This window comes from Rhinatrema bivittatum, chromosome 4 (assembly GCF_901001135.1).
Source record: "Rhinatrema bivittatum chromosome 4, aRhiBiv1.1, whole genome shotgun sequence".
Taxonomy (NCBI): domain Eukaryota; kingdom Metazoa; phylum Chordata; class Amphibia; order Gymnophiona; family Rhinatrematidae; genus Rhinatrema; species Rhinatrema bivittatum.
In genome coordinates, this window is record NC_042618.1 from 173,250,656 (window position 1) to 173,262,780 (window position 12,125).

The following is a 12,125-nucleotide window of genomic DNA, read 5'->3' on the forward strand; positions in this document are numbered from 1 at the left end:
GAACGTGCCATGCCAGGCTGGGGCCTTGCGCTGTGATGCCAGGAGAATGGAAGAAGAGTGTGAGTGTGGGACTCGCTGGGGCAGAGCTGGACGACCTGACAGTGCCGGCAGTGAGGGGAACAGAGGTGACTGGTGGGCAGGAAGAATGCCTGGAGCAGCGGCAGGGGGTTTGCGAGTGCCCGACACCATGATGCCACATGGGGGATAGTTTGGGCAGTGGGAGGACCCATAATCACTTTTGGAAGGGACCAGTCAGGCAGCGGGTTGGTCCCAAGTGGCATCAGGACTCGAGGGCCTTTTTCGGGCATGGCTTCTGGGGCCAGGAGATGGGGAGTTCCAACTTGGTTTAGTCCGCATCAGCTCCTTCAGGGAGATGGGAGTTTGGGTTTTCTGGGGTATTCTCAGCAAGGATGGGGTTTTGGAGGGCAGGAGGCCCCCCCAAGCTGGCCAAAAGTTCCTTTGGGTCGAACGAGGGTCCCCCGGAGCGATCGCGCGGGGAATCACGTGACGTCGGCGCCACGTCGGAGTGACGCGGCATCACGTGATTCCCCGCGCGATCGCTCCGGGACCCTCTGTTCGACCCAAAAGGAACTTTTGGCCAGCTTGGGGGTGTCAGGAGGCCCCCCCAAGCTGGCCAAAAGTTCCTTTTGGGTCGAACGGAGGGTCCCGCGGGGAATCACGTGACGTCGGCGCCACGTCGGAGTGACGCGGCGTCACGTGATTCCCCGCGCGATCGCTCCGGGACCCTCCGACCCAAAAGGAACTTTTGGCCAGCTTGGGGGTGTCAGGAGGCCCCCCCCAAGCTGGCCAAAAGTTCCTTTGGGTCGAACAGAGGGTCCCCCGGAGCGATCGCGCGGGGAATCACGTGACGTCGGCGCCACGTCGGAGTGACGCGGCGTCACGTGATTCCCCGCGCGATCGCTCCGGGACCCTCCGACCCAAAAGGAACTTTTGGCCAGCTTGGGGGTGTCAGGAGGCCCCCCCAAGCTGGCCAAAAGTTCCTTTTGGGTCGAGCGGAGGGTCCCGCGGGGAATCACGTGACGCCGCATCACTCCGACATGGCGCCGACGTCACGTGATTCCCCGCACGATCGCTCCGGGGGACCCTCGTTTGACCCAAAAGGAACTTTTGGCCAGCTCGGGGGGGCCTCCTGACACCCCCAAGCTGGCCAAAAGTTCCTTTTGGGTCGAACGGAGGGTCCCGGAGCGATCGCGCGGGGAATCACGTGACGCCGCGTCACTCCGACGCGGCGTCACGTGATTCTTTTCTCTAGGCTGAATATGGAACACAATACTATTTAAATTGCTGCAAGTGGGAAAGTGAATCAAACCATCAACAAAACTACCTGTAGCCTTTAGATATACTGAAGGAAAAGAAAAAGCGAGGCACAAAAACCTTTATAAAAAAAAATTGCCAAAGACAAAATGTGGAAATGATGCAATGTTTGGAGTGCTGATCATATGACCAAACTTGACATTTTCTGCGCGATCGCTCCGGGGGGCATCCTGACCCCGCTGGACCACCAGGGAGTTTTGGTAAGTCTTGGGGGGGGGGGGGGATTAAGGAGGGTGAGGGGTTTAAATTTTTATTTGCACATATGGACATAGACTCAACTTATGGAATTCTCCATATGTCCATATTGACCGCAAATGGGACCCCCTTTCGACTTATGGACATATGAACTTAAACTTTTGCTCTGCACATCCCTAGAAAGCAGTCAGCCAGAAGGAAGAGGCTGCTGCTGCTCCAGGAGCCCAAGTTAGAGGCTGCTGTCGCTGGTGGGTTTTGAAGGGGGTGGAGGGGGGGGGGAGAGAATGAATGAGCATGTTTGTGAGAGTGAGTGAGTGTGTGTTTGTGCGGGAAGAAGAGAACTGAGAGTATGTGGGTGAGAAGGAGAGAACTGAGTGCAAGTGAGCATGGGTGTGAAAGTGAGCGGACATGTGTGTATGGGAGAGGGAGAGAAGTGAGTGAGTATTTATTTGAGTGGCTGTGTACGTGTGTAGGAGGGAGAATGGGAGAAGTACAAGGGTGAGCATGTGAGAGAATGAGCAGTGAAAGTGAGTGTGAACATGAAAGAATGTTAGTGTGTATGAGAGCTGATTTGTGCCCATCCTGTCCCACTGTGCGGTTGACACTCCCTACCCCTGCAAATCCACGGTAATCTCAGGGCGACTGGAACTCAAAAGTTCCCAGGCATGGTGGAAGCATAAGACTTGTCCTGCTGAGTCAAAGATCCGTGGAGCCCAGTATACTGTCTCCTACAGTGTCCAATCTGGGTCACAACTACCCAGCAGATCCCAAAAAGAGGAGATCCATTTCATGTTGTTCTTTCCCAGGGATAAGCAACAGCTTTCCCAAACCTACCTGGATAATGGTTTATGGAGTCTTCTTACACAAACGTATCCAAACTCCTTTTTATTCAGCTAAGCTAGATTCCTTGACCACATCCTCCAGCAACAAATTCCACAGTTTGATTTTGTGTTGTGTGAAAAAGAATTCTTTCTCCGATTAGTTTTAAATCTGCCACCGATTATTTTCATGGAGTGTTCCCTTGTCCTAGTAATATTTGAAAGGGTAAATGATTGCCCCTTATTACTTGCCCTAATCATTTATTTTGTAAATCTATCACATACCTAACCCTCTCAATCACCTCCTCTCCAAGCTGAAAAGCCCAACCTGTTTAATCATCCTTCCCTTCAAGCCTTGGGTATCACTACAGAAAGAAAATAGAACATCCAAAATGCATTTCTCTCCCCCCCGCCCGCTGTGCTAGAAGTTCCCCAGCTGGTATACATGAACCAGACGCCGTAGCTTTGTGCAGCAGAAGGACAATTGCTAAGACGGCTGCAAAGGACTTACCCCACGATTAACATTTCCTGCTGAATCTGCATGAATATTACAAATAAACCTGACCAAAGCCCCGAGTCCCCGCACAATGAATACTACATGAATCTTAAGATAACGAGTTTAGCTAACTCTGCAGCAGTTGCACCCCCCCCCCCCCCTGCTGCTGCCGCCTCACAAAGCCATTTCAAGAGAGGAGAAAAAGAGAAAAACTTGGTAATTACAAGCCGGGCCTCAGAGGAAGACAGACTGAGGCTAATCCACCACTGCCTGGAGCTGCTTGGTTGAACAGGGAAAAATCTGATTAGTTTCCCTGATGAGGGCTTTAACGCAATCATTTCTCTCGGTTTCTTTTTCTCTCTCTTTTTTTTTTTTATCCATGTGCTTTATCAGAATAACTTGAGCTAGAGCTGGATGATAATAACTGGTGCCTGCGGTCCTGACAGGGAGATTGATGGATGCGCCTTCAGCCTCCACTAGAGGGTGCTGGAGCTCAAATTTGCTGGGTAGCGGGGACCCAGAATCTTTCCGTTGCAAACCATTCCCCTGACCAAGCAAGAAACTCTTGATCGGCTTTAGTTAAACCCAGCTTTAATTATTTGCTGAAGAAATGTCCGCTGAGAATATGGTAGTATTGTTATTTATTTCTAGACATTTGAGATCCAGCCTTTCCCTAAATCAGTCACAAGGTGGATTACAATCAAAATAAAGACATGATCTCTTGTAATTAATATAAATATAAATTTATTATACAAGCAGGATTACATTAGAACTAAAAACTTTATATTTGCTCCCCTACTCTCCTCTCCACTTCCCAACCTTGGGCCAGCGTGCCTCGCAATCCAGAGCTAATCATAGGGTGGTCTGTGGCCATTTGGTGACTGGGCTGATGTTTTTCAGCAGTAGTCACACACACACACACACACACACACACACAGCTACAGTAGTCAGTCAGCAAGTCACTTACATAGTATATCCCAATATCATCCTCCAATCTAGCATATAACCATCAAACCCAATGTGCCATCCTCCAGTCTGGTGTATAATCATGGAGCCTAATATACTATTCTCCAGCCCAATGTATAGCCATTAAGCCAAGCGTACCATCTTCTAGCCCAGTTTACAGAGTTTATTATCCTCAAGCCCAATATACACTGTAATACCCTCCAGCTTAGTATACAACCATCCAACCCAGTGTACATTCTCCAGTCCAGTATACACTATATACATCCTTCAGTCTAGAGTATAACCATCCAGCCTAATATATCATCTTCTAGCCCAATTTACAGAGTGCCCCCTCCTCAAGCCCAGTATACAACATGGTACCATCCTCCAGTGTGGTGTATTACCATTCAACATTCAGCCCAATGTATAACCATATAGCCAGTGGCGTATTCATGATGTCGGACCGGCCTGGGTATTTGCTGCCAATCCACCCCTGCATATTGTTACGATCCCCCCTGTTGCTGTGCTACAGGAGGTATCTCACTTTCTCCTCCGGAGGCCGCTCCGAAGCCAGGGCCTCGCCTGTGTACCATCCAGGATTTGCTCCAGGGCCTGGGAGGCCTAGCTGTTCTTGAGGCCTGCCTGTGGCTTGCTTGTGCTTACTATTGTGGGCGGGGAGGGTGGCGGGGCTTGCTTGTGCTTGCTTGGACTTCCTGGTTCCGGCCACGCCCTTCTCCCTAGGGGCCGGCCCGCGGCACTCCACCTCAGTTATAGGGCCAGCAAGGGGCGGTCCAGGTGAACTCCTCCCAGGGAGTTGCCTGCATACTGCAGTATAAAAAGACTTTCATTCCACTTACTGTTGCCTTCGGAGTAGCTGGCACATTGCTGTGTTCTGTCTGCTGATCCAGGGCCTCCGTGGTCTCACTTGTCTTGACTGCTCCCTGTTGCCGTGATGTCTGTACCTGTTCCAGTTCCTGATCCAGTTCTGGATGTTCTGCCCTATGTCTTCGTCTGGCTCCTGAGCCTTCTGTCCTGTTGGGCCCTGGAGTGGCCAACAGGAGGGATTCATCTCTGTGCTCTGGAGCTTCCCTTCCTGCCAGCCGACGGGGCTTCGGATGTCATTGGTCCCGGCATCGGAGTTCCTCCTCGCCTGGATCTTCCCTGCGCTCTCCTGCTCTCAGCGTGGTCCGCGACCAGCCTTCCTGGGCTGTGTAGGGCGCGTATGGGATGGGGTGGTCTGCGACTCAGTCCCGCGGATGGGCTGAGTAGGGCACCCTGAGGGACAGTGCCCATGTCTTCCTTCCAGCCCTCGTCTAAGATGTATTCCGTGTACTAAGGACTCTGTCTGCCCTCATCCTCTGTCCGGCCTGCCGCCGTATGTCATTACCCAGCGGCAGGTCCGAAAGGGCTTGGAACAGTCGGAGGACCGTTCATCAATCAACATTGCGTTGTTGGTTGCCATGGGCGTGCAGGTCCGGCTGAGGGGCAGACTCTGTTCCTTACTCCTGTTTCAGTACCTGCCTGGCTCTCCATGCCCGCATCGGCTCACCTCCCACGGTGTGGCTTGGGGCTCCTCCCTGGGTCTCGCCGTGGTCCAAGGGCTCACACCACCTGCTCTAGAGGCGGCCGCGCTCCTTGCGCCTACAACAGTACCCGAGGGCCTCCAAACCCTTGGCCCGTCGGCGGCGTGGTGGACGCACCTGCAACACATATAGCCCAGAGTACCATCTTCTAGCCCAGTTTACAGAGTACACCATCCGCAAGCCCAGTATACACCATATACTCCTCCAGTCTGGTGTATGACCAGCATCCATCTCAATGTACCATCCTCCAATCCAGTATACAAGATGTACCATTCTCCAGTCTAATATATAACCAATATACCATCCTCCAGTCTAGTGGATAACCATCAGGCTCAGTTTATAGAGTGCAGCATCCTGCAGCCAGATTACACCATCTACCATCCTCCAATCCAGTATACAAGATGTACCATTCTCCAGTCTAATATATAACCAATATACCATCCTCCAGTCTAGTGGATAACCATCAGGCCCAGTTTATAGAGTACAGCATCCTGCAGCCCAGATTACACCATCTACCATCCTCCAATCCAGTATACAAGATGTACCATTCTCCAGTCTAATATATAACCAATATACCATCCTCCAGTCTAGTGGATAACCATCAGGCTCAGTTTATAGAGTGCAGCATCCTGCAGCCAGATTACACCATCTACCATCCTCCAGTTTATTTAATTTGTACTTCATCTTTCAAACACTTCAGAGTGGATTACATTCAGGTACTATAGGTATACAATCTAATGTATAACCATCCAGCCCAAAGTACCATCCTCCAGGGTGCACCATTCTGTAGTCTACTATACACCATGTACCATCCTTCAGTCTAATGTATGGCCATCCAGCCCAATGTACCATCCTCCAGCCCAATACGTAACCACTGAGCCCAGTGTATAATTTTCTAATCCAGTTTATAGAGTACACCACCCTCTATTCTAGTGTACAATTTTTCACCAATGTACCATCCTGCAATCCAGTATATAACCATGAAGTCCAGTGTACAATGTTCCAGTCCAGTATACACCATGTACCATCCTCAGTCTAGTGTACAACCATCCAGCCCAAGGTACCATCTTCTAATTCAGTATACATAGCATACAATTTCCCAGACACAATACATTATTTAGCATCCTTCAATCCAGCATGCAACCATTCAGATCTGTGTGCACAGCTTTTCCTTATCCAGATCATATCATCTATAGATCAGTGTACCAACATCCAGACCAGTATACACAGGGTACCATTTTCGAGACCGTCCAGATCGCTATACAGGATAACATCTTCCAAACTAGTGTACAACCATCCAGACCAGTGTACACAGCATACCACTATCCAGATCACTATCCAGATGCACAGCGTACCATCCTTCAGGATTGCACGCATACTGTACCACCATTTACATCAGTGTACAGAAGGAATCTGCTCATCTCTGCTGTTTGGATTTCAAACAGCTTCAGCTTCAGCTCCTGGATCTTATTATTTACTTGGATTGATTGTATGCCTTTCCAATGGTAGCTCAAGGTCAAGAACAAGTTCCTGACAATTACCACCGAGACCAAAGGGAGAGACTGATGCACCCGGGGAGCCTGCTGAAGATCACTGTGTAAAAAGAAACATGTCCAGCGCCTCAGGGACAGGCTACAGGCTACAGGCTCTGGGAGCAGATTGATAAGTGACTCTCACTTTGACTTATAATTATGTTTGGTGATTTACTCAAATTGGAAGTAAATGGAGGCAGTTACAGAACAACAAAGTGTTTTGATTGTGCTGAAAAAAAATTTGCATCCATAGCTGAGAACACTTAAATAAATTGAGTTATGTCTCTCTTCACAGAGTAATGCCCTTTTTTCAGTTATATTAAAGTGTTCAGCTGCAGGTGTACAGCAATACAAAGAGTGCATTTAAAAATGATAAAATGAAGCTATTCAAAGCCGCAGACATGCACGGCAACCGAACAACTTTTAGAAGGTGTGCAATATATTTCCAAGTACCCGGAAGCACTTTACTGGAACAACATATTACATTTAAGGACTCTTAGAAGTGCAGAGAAGAAAGTGTTGCACTGTGTACTCTCCCCTCGGTGCCTGCTCTTCGGGGGAGGGAGAAGGGGCTGCTGGACAGCAGCTTCAGATTGGAGGACTACACACTGCTGCTGCTTCCTGATTGGTTGCAATCCAGAAAAGTTGAGACTTTATTTTATTGGGCCGACTTAATATATTTCTGCAGGCCTGGTATACTAGGCCTGTGACCAGGGTGGCAAAGTTCCTGCCTACCATCTCATGTGGCTGGTCTATTGATTTCTGCCCGCCTGTCCACGGAACTCAGAGATCCAGTGCTGGTGCTGCTATTTATTTATTCATATTTATAGGCCGCTAATACCAAGGCCCATAGAGGCTTACAATCAGGGCAAACATACATAAAAATCACAAATTAAAAAAACAGCGATGTGCATGGGGAGCAGGTCAGCCCACAGCCCCGTGCCTACAGACCCCATTTACTGCAGGGCGCAAAGCCATCATGGTGTCTATGAGTGCAGGACTTTGGGCTGACACTCTGCCTTGAGAGATCAGCAGCACCAGCACCATAGCTCTGAGGGCATTGGCTTGGGGGCAACAGGAGACAAAATCTGTCATTGCACTTCTGACCAGCTTTTCAGAGCTATGCTCCCTTCAGTAGGACAGACAGAGCTGCTCTCCAAAGCTAGTCACAAATGCATTAAGCAGTCCCATAAAAAGGGTCTCACTTTCAACTCGTTTATTGCTCTTTCATTCTGCTAAACACATGGGCAAATACGGCAACTGTACAATGTTATCCAAAATGCAAGCCAGAAATAAAAAATGACTCCATTCCTGGTTTTACCCCATTGCATGCATGGATTTGTGGTCCATATTAAGTAAAGCAGGCATGCAAGTTCATGCATGCATTGAGTGGCTCAGCTGGGCCTGAAAAACGTAGAGAACTAGTTACATACCCTACTCTTAGCTGGAAACGTAAGGAAAAGCTACATTTCAGTAACATTTTTCTATTTTCAAAATAAATACACTTGCTTCCCTCTAGCATACTTTGTCCTGGCAGTTAAAAACTACCTGAACATAATTATACACCCGTAACACATCAGCTGTGCTAAACAAATAACCCCAGGAATGCCTGACTATAATATAATTGCTGTATCAACCAACCAGGCAGATGAGGGAACCTTTATTAAGAGAACAACCTGTGCTTAAAATCTGATTGCTCAGGGTCCAGACTGCACCCCAGAATCATTGGTAAATATTAATTAGACTCGGAGCCCTGCTGAGTTGCCACCTATACAGAGCTGCCAAGTTATTTCAGTTCTAGGGGGGAGATTTTAGGCCAGTCCTGGATTTCTGACAACCCCCATTCTGATACACATCTGGTTCCTGCAGAGTTGATTTCAAATGGTAGAAGCAAGGACTACAAATACCACCATACACTGGGATGTAAGTTCAAAAACCAGGACTGGCTGAAGAAAAAAAAACAAATCTCCCTTTTGGAACTGGGTCATGTAGGAGAGAAAATTTGCATGCACTGCCTCCATAACATGCAAATCTTTTCTCATGCATATTCATTGCGGATATCCTGAAAACCAGACTGGCTGGGGAGTCCCCAGGACAGGGTTGGGAACCACTGGTCTAGATCTTGCAGCAGTTGTATCACCACCATATTTCTGCAGTAAATAACACCACTGTACTACTTCAGGGTTTATGCATTCATGGAGTTTTTTTTGGCTTTCATGATATCTCTGCCTTATAATAATATGTTTTTTTTCCTTCCTGCATAGATCAGTGTTACCCTGGGCTTATTGTTCAATTGCCCCATCCCCTGCCCTTATTTCTAAGCTTCTCTGTTAGGTCACAGCAGCCTTTGGGGATGGAATTCATTTCCAGTGTGCCCCAGCTGTTGGCAGGGTCGCAGGAAAATTGAAAGCACTGCAAATGGTTCCTGCATCTAAATGGTGGTGACACAGCAGGGCACAAACTCACCATATAATCCAGGTTATGAATTGTAAAACAGATAAGATGTAAAGTAGCTGCAAAATTCAATAAAGCTCGACACAAGCAGTGCGATGGGGAGGCAGGCAGCCTAAATGGGCTTTTATTGCAGAAGGGCTGCAGGTGCAAACCTGGCTGCGAGTTAACCCGTTCGCTGCCACCTGCTTTACCTATCAGAAAACAGAGGGAGGAAAGACAAAGGACTAAGCCTTGGCCAGCCCTCTGGTGATCAGAAAGAATAACTGCAGCTGGGAAAAAGGGAATGCACCAGCGACAACCAAGTCACAGAACGACCCGGGTGACAAGGCGCGAAACGCAAGACCCGCTCGATTCCATCGCCACGCGATGCCATTGGTGACCCTGCTCTGTAAGGCTGTGTATGGGAAAACTTTGTTCCATATTTTTTTGTTTTGGTGAATATTTTTGGGTTTACTTTCTGCATTTTAGTGTGTGCTAAAACATAGAAACAGAATAATTCCCCCCCCCCGTGGGAGTTCGAATGAGAAACAACACATAACAGAGACTTAATTTCCCTGTCATTTAAAAATGACAACACATCCCTTCTGTTCAGGGCACAAATGCTCCACGGGAGTACGGGGGAGCCACAGGTGACATCCAGGCAATATAATGCTTCCTTGACACTGAATATGGGCAAGTGATGAAGGAGCCTTCCAATCCAGGCACCCGAGGGGAGGCAGTCTAGCGGCGTCGCTCACTCGCCTCGGAGCAGGACTCTTCTGGCTGCAGCAACCCCATTCTAAAGTGAACATCTTAGCATTTACTGGGCAGTTTAAGTAGCTGTGAGTTGCTTCTCTAAACATTAATTAATTTGGTAGCGATCGTGGCCAGCAGGGAGATCAGGAAGGAAATGAAGCTCTTTCATGTGGAAACAGTCAGGTCTCAATCTAATTCTTCTTTAATTAGTTCAATTTCATTATTGGTAACATTTGACATTTCTGGAATTAATTGGTCCTATACCCATGTGACTGGACTCTAACTGCGTTATCTTTGCAATGACTTTCTCTGCTATAGGCAGATTCTTGCCCAGCTGAGGTGCCCCTGCGGTATCCAAGACTCACTTCTGGGCGGCCTGGAGTAGCATACAGTATGTAGTATATGAGTTTTCTAAATGTGGGTTGAGCGTAGCCAGTTAGAAAAAGGCCCTAAATTCAGCCTAAACAATCACATAACTACCTCACTATAAGCAGCAAAGGATGTGCAAACACAATCATTTCATTTCAATTCATTTTTTAATTTCAGGGTGGGGTTTTTGTTTTGTTTATTTTCATTTCATTCAATATTTATTTTGGTTTGGGTCATTTGCTGAACCAAAATGAACATTAAGAAACACAAAAAAATCCTGAAATGAGGCTAAATTCAGCCTAAACAATCACATAACTACCTCACTACAAGCAGCAAAGGATGTGCAAACACAATCATTTCAATTCATTTTTTAATTTCAGAGTGGGTTTGTTTTTTTTTTTGTTTATTTTCATTTCATTCAATATTTATTTTGGTTTGGGTCATTTGCTGAACCAAAATGAACATTAAGAAACACAAAAAATCCTGAAATGAGGCTTTCCTGGGCTTCCCTGACCCCCCCCCCCCCCCCCCACTCCTGCCCTTCCTGCCTCCCACTTACTCTTCCATGGGGGTACTTTGTCCAGGTAAAAGAAAGGAGCAGGAGCGAGCCAAGCTCTGATATCAGCACTAAAATGAGGTCACCATTTTTAAAAAGCCACAGCCAGGGCAGAAGCGCTTGGGATCGCTCCTGCTCCTCTCTTTTGCCCAGGAAAAGGACCGCACAGAAAGGGTAAGTGGGGGCAGAGGAGCTGAGATTTTGAGGGAGGGTTGTTTTTGGAAAATAGTGCAGGTTAGTTGCTAATAGCATGCACTGTTTGCCAAAATGAAAACCAAATGAAAAATGTCATGTTTTTCGTTAGTCCTGTGCATGGTTCAGGTAAAATGAACCAAAATGGCCTGTTTTGGTTTGGACTGAAACTAATGCATATCCCTGTAAGCAGTCGCATAACATCCTCATCATGCTTCTCTCTCCTGCCAAACACAGGTCACAGCATGTTTGGTATTTTTTTTTAGTTCTTTTAAGGAAAGATTGTTGACTAGTTTTTAAACCAAATTCTAGAGGTGTGCAGGTACTTCATTTTATTGTGTTCATTTCAAGAGAATTTTTAATCTGGTTTACAGTTTAAGGTTTATTTGTTTGTTTTATTTACTGAACCAAGAAAAAAAAGTTGCCCTGCCAACAAACAATTAAAATTAGCAACTTCTCTACAGTGCGACTTCTTTTTAAAGTGGGCTGGAAATGTTATCCAATATTTGGATGGTTTTTGTTTTTTTTTGCCAGCAGATATATAACACCTTGTTGAAAGATAATATCTCAAGATTACTGGTCTCCTAATAAAAATTCATTTCAGAATTGGGCCAAATTTCCTATTTAGTTAACAGGACACATTCACCTCTTTCCCCATGATGGTTTCCCCTAAATGCTATATGTGTTTCAGATGTTACCTTTTAGGAATAGTAAAGGAGTGGATGTGCTCAAACCATTTATTTCTGAATGTAGCGAAGACAGAGATCCTTCATATTTTTAAAGGCTCTACAAAGAGCATTCCAGTGCATTTGTATTTTGATGACTTGACGATTCCAGTTCTGTCTTTGGTTAAGAATCTTGGGGTAGTAGTGGATTCAGCCTTTTCCTTTAGGGAGCAGCTGCGTGCTCTTGTAC